This window comes from Pristiophorus japonicus, chromosome 13 (genome assembly GCF_044704955.1).
Source record: "Pristiophorus japonicus isolate sPriJap1 chromosome 13, sPriJap1.hap1, whole genome shotgun sequence".
NCBI classification, from domain to species: domain Eukaryota; kingdom Metazoa; phylum Chordata; class Chondrichthyes; family Pristiophoridae; genus Pristiophorus; species Pristiophorus japonicus.
The window spans coordinates 74,935,566-74,940,777 of record NC_091989.1 but is presented as its reverse complement, the minus strand read 5'-3'; the positions used below and the strand labels follow the sequence as shown (position 1 = coordinate 74,940,777).

The 5,212-nt window shown below is 46.7% G+C and overlaps 1 pseudogene; it reads right to left on the bottom strand.

Annotated features, from left to right (window-relative positions):
* Nucleotides 1-4,712: 4,712 nt before the first annotated feature.
* On the bottom strand, nucleotides 4,713-4,951 carry LOC139279142 (U2 spliceosomal RNA; annotated as a pseudogene).
* Nucleotides 4,952-5,212: the final 261 nt, after the last annotated feature.

Sequence of the window (5,212 nt, the reverse complement as noted above, 5' to 3'; positions counted from 1 at the left end):
ATCCAGAGTCAATGGAATGTTGGAAAATGACTGTCAATGCATCCGCTATTTCCAAGGCCACCTCCTTAAGTACTCTAGGATGCAGTCCATCAGGCCCTGGGGATTTATCGGCCTTCAATCCCATCAATTTCCCCAACACAATTTCCCGACTAATAAAGATTTCCCTCAGTTCCCCCTCCTTACTAGACCCTCTGACCCCTTTTATATCCGGAAGGTTGTTTGTATCCTCCTTAGTGAATACCGAACCAAAGTACTTGTTCAATTGGTCCGCCATTTCTTTGTTCCCCGTTATGACTTCCCCTGATTCTGACTGCAGGGGACCTACGTTTGTCTTCACCAACCTTTTTCTCTTTACATACCTATAGAAACTTTTGCAATCCGCCTTAATGTTCCCTGCAAGCTTCTTCTCGTACTCCATTTTCCCTGTCCTAATCAAACCCTTTGTCCTCCTCTGCTGAGTTCTAAATTTCTCCCAGTCCCCAGGTTCGCTGCTATTTCTGGCCAATTTGTATGCCACTTCCTTGGCTTTAATACTATCCCTGATTTCCCTAGATAGCCACGGTTGAGCCACCTTCCCTTTTTTATTTTTACGGCAGACAGGAATGTACAATTGTTGTACTTCATCCATGCGGTCTCTAAATGTCTGCCATTGCCCATCCACAGTCAACCCCCTAAGTATCATTCGCCAATCTATCCTAGCCAATTCACGCCTCATACCTTCAAAGTTACCCTTCTTTAAGTTCTGGACCATGGTCTCTGAAATTACTGTTTCATTCTCCATCCTAATGCAGAATTCCACCATATTATGGTCACTCTTCCCCAAGGGGCCTCGCACAATGAGATTGCTAATTAATCCTCTCTCATTACACAACACCCAGTCTAAGATGGCCTCCCCCCTAGTTGGTTCCTCAACATATTGGTCTAGAAAACAATCCCTTATGCACTCCAGGAAATCCTCCTCCACCGTATTGCTTCCAGTTTGGCTAGCCCAATCTATGTGCATATTAAAGTCACCCATTATAACTGCTACACCTTTATTGCATGCACCCCTAATTTCCTGTTTGATGCCCTCCCCAACATCCCTATTACTGTTTGGAGGTCTGTACACAACTCCTACTAACGTTTTTTGCCCTTTGGTGTTCTGCAGCTCTACCCATATAGATTCCACATCATCCAAGCTAATGTCTTTCCTAACTATTGCATTAATCTCCTCTTTAACCAGCAATGCTACCCCACCTCCTTTTCCTTTTATTCTATCCTTCCTGAATGTTGAATACCCCTGAATGTTGAGTTCCCAGCCCTGATCATCCTGGAGCCACGTCTCCGTAATCCCAATCACATCATATTTGTTAACATCTATTTGCACAATTAATTCATCCACCTTATTGCGGATACTCCTTGCATTAAGACACAAAGCCTTCAGGCTTGTTTTATTAACACCCTTTGTCCTTTTAGAATTTTGCTGTACAGTGGCCCTTTTTGTTCTTTGCCTTGGGTTTCTCTGCCCTCCACTTTTCCTCGTCTCCTTTCTGTCTTTTGCTTTTGTCTCCTTTTTGTTTCCCTCTGTCTCCCTGCATTGGTTCCCATCCCCCTGCCATATTAGTTTAAATCCTCCCCAACAGCACTAGCAAACACTCCCCCTAGGACATTGGTTCCAGTCCTGCCCAGGTGCAGACCGTCCGGTTTGTACTGGTCCCACCTCCCCCAGAACCGGTCCCAATGCCCCAGGAATTTGAATCCCTCCCTGCTGCACCACTGCTCAAGCCACGTATTCATCTGCGCTATCCTGCGATTCCTACTCTGACTATCACGTGGCACTGGTAGCAATCCCGAGATTACTACTTTTGAGGTCCTACTTTTTAATTTAGCTCCTAGCTCCTTAAATTCGTTTCGTAGGACCTCATCCCTTTTTTTGCCTATGTCGTTGGTACCAATGTGCACCACGACAACTGGCTGTTCTCCCTCCCATTTCAGAATGTCCTGCACCCGCTCCGAGACATCCTTGACCCTTGCACCAGGGAGGCAACATACCATCCTGGAGTCTCGGTTGCGGCCGCAGAAACGCCTATCTATTCCCCTCACAATTGAATCCCCTATCACTATCGCTCTCCCACTCTTTTTCTTGCCCTCCTGTGCAGCAGAGCCAGCCACGGTGCCATGAACTTGGCTGCTGCTGCCCTCCCCTGATGAGTCATTCCCCTCAACAGTACCCAAAGCGGTGTATCTGTTTTGCAGGGGGATGACCGCAGGGGACCCCTGCACTACCTTCCTTGCTCTACTCTTCCTGCTGGTCTTCCATTCCCTATCTGGCTGTGGACCCTTTCCCTGCGGTAAGACCAACTCACTACACGTGATACTCACGTCATTCTCAGCATCGTGGATGCTCCAGAGTAAATCCACCCTCAGCTCCAATTCCGTAACGCGGTCCGTCAGGAGCTGGAGGCGGATACACTTCCCGCACACGTAGTCGTCAGGGACACCGGAAGCGTCCCTGAGTTCCCACATGGTACAGGAGGAGCATAACACCTTGAGACATTTTACCATGTAACAGCACTGTGGGAGCACCTTCACCACAAGGACTGCAGCAGTTCAAGAAGGCAGCTCACCATCACGTTCTCAAGGGAAATTAGGGATGGGCAATAAATGCTGGCCTTGGCTATAAAAAAATATATAAATGCAAGTTGTTGTTGTGACATTCCAACTAGTTGAATTATTTTTCAGACATGTTTGCTTTCCTGATCTCAGTGGCCACTGCCCAGAGTGATATTAAACCAATAACATGCAGTACACTTAATCAATGGACTTGCTCTGTTATAGAACTGGGCAAATCACTGTCAGATTTAAGGGCGAGCGCTACATCACACTGGATATCGGAATCTGATAGACCAGTGTGCAATGCCATGGGATATTTGTGAGCAATGCCATGGGATACCCGCGAGCAATGCCATGGGATATCCGTGAGCAATGCCATTGGATATCCACGAGCAACGCCATGGGATATCCGTGAGCAATGCCATTGGATATCCGTGAGCAATGCCATTGGATATCTGTAAGCAATGCCATGGGATATCCATGAGCAATGCCATGGGATATCCGTGAGCAATGCCATGGGATATCTGTAAGCAATGCCATGGGATATCTGTAAGCAATGCCATGGGATATCCGTGAGCAATGCCATTGGATATCTGTAAGCAATGCCATGGGATATCCGTGAGCAATGCCATGGGATATCCGTGAGCAATGCCATAGGATATCTGTAAGCAATGCCATGGGATATCCGTGAGCAATGCCATGGGATATCTGTAAGCAATGCCATGGGATATCTGTAAGCAATGCCATAGAATATCTGTAAGCAATGCCATGGGATATCTGTAAGCAATGCCATGGGATATCTGTAAGCAATGCCATAGAATATCTGTAAGCAATGCCATGGGATATCTGTAAGCAATGCCATGGGATATCCGTGAGCAATGCCATGGGATATCTGTAAGCAATGCCATGGGATATCTGTAAGCAATGCCATGGGATATCCGTGAGCAATGCCATGGGATATCCCCGAGCAATGCCATGGGATATCCCCGAGCAATGCCATGGGATATCCGTGAGCAACGCCATAGGATATCCGTGACCAATGCCATGGGATATCCGTGTGCAATGCCATGGGATATCTGTGAGCAATGCCATGGGAGATCTGCGAGCAATGCCACGGGTCATCTATGAGCAATGCCATGGGATATCTACCAATATTATTTAATTTCCATCAGTGATTTTGCCAGCCAATGGGCTAAGGCTCTTTCCATTACTCCAAAGTGCTTCCTTTCTTGTGCCCACGTTATATTCTACACCAATGAACATGGAAGTGGCTTGCTGTCAGTGCTCAGCGCCACCATGTGACTGTACAGCAGATCCTCAGCATCACTGAGCAATGCCATGGGGTAGCTTCCATTAGTTTACAGTGAGAACAGATCATTTTAAATCGGGGTAAAGCACTAATTGACCTGGGGTTCGGGTGATATACATGAATTGTTCAAGCTTCACTTTAAGGGCTTTTCAGACTGATGATGTTATCTCAGCCTTCGGATTGGTTGTTGTGTTGCAACATGAGTCGGTGAAAATCTCATTTTAACAAAAAAAGGCGAAATCCCAGTTTTAATCAATAATTGACAAAACTAACAAAAATGCAACATCTGCTTTCTAAAAATACAATTAGATAGTACGTCATTAACTAAGTACAGACTTTTTCCTACTTTATATTGAAAGAGGAATTTTGCCCTTCGAGCTCTCTGTTATTCTCTGTATAGAGTGATGTTACATTGCAATGTGTCTGTAATCTTGCAGTAATGGTCACAGCTAAACTGTTCATTGCAAGCATAAAACTGGCACAGCCACTGGACTCTGAACCAGGAGACTTGGGTTGCAATCCTGCTCCCAACTGATGCTCCCAACACTTCGGTTTCTTCTGAAGAGCAAGTTTATTGGTTTGAGAGAAGACAGAGGAAGGGAGGGGAAACTGGCCTGAGGCACAACTGAAACAGGGCTTCTGCCAGGTCTAGAGAGTGGGATTACTGGTGTCACTCTGTGAAAACACCTTTGTTTTTTTTGGAAATTCGTAGCCAATCGTTCCAATTCTTTGTCAAATCACAAACGCCAGAGGTCACCTTGGGCCCATTCAAGGATCACTCTGCGCCAATGCTCTTAGCCAAAAGGCCTAGAGCCACTGCACCGTTCCTGGAAGTACTGCAATACCAGGTTCGTGCCATGGAGGTGGATGGGTCAGGTCCCCCACACACCTCCGTGGAGGTGGATGGGTCAAGCCACCCCACCCACCTCCTATTTCCAAAAAAGCAAGCATATACCTTCCTGATCCAGGGAGAACCACCTTGGGGTTATGGTGGTTACTCCCCTGTCAGGTCAGTTACGCATGATCTTAGCCAAAAGGCCGAGAAGCGAAAACACCTTTACCGTGGATCATCTTAACCTGCTAACTGAGGGTAGTGTGAGAGAGTTCAATTTCACTGTACTGATACATTAGGTATCCACACCTCAGTAAGTAGCACTCTCACCTCCAGGGACTTGAGCATATAATCCAGGCTGACACTCCAGTGCAGTAGTAAGGGAAGTATGCACTGCCGGAGGTGACGTCGTTCGGATTGAGACGTTAAACTGAGGGCCAGCCTGCTCTCAGGTGGATGTAAAATATCCCATGGCACTA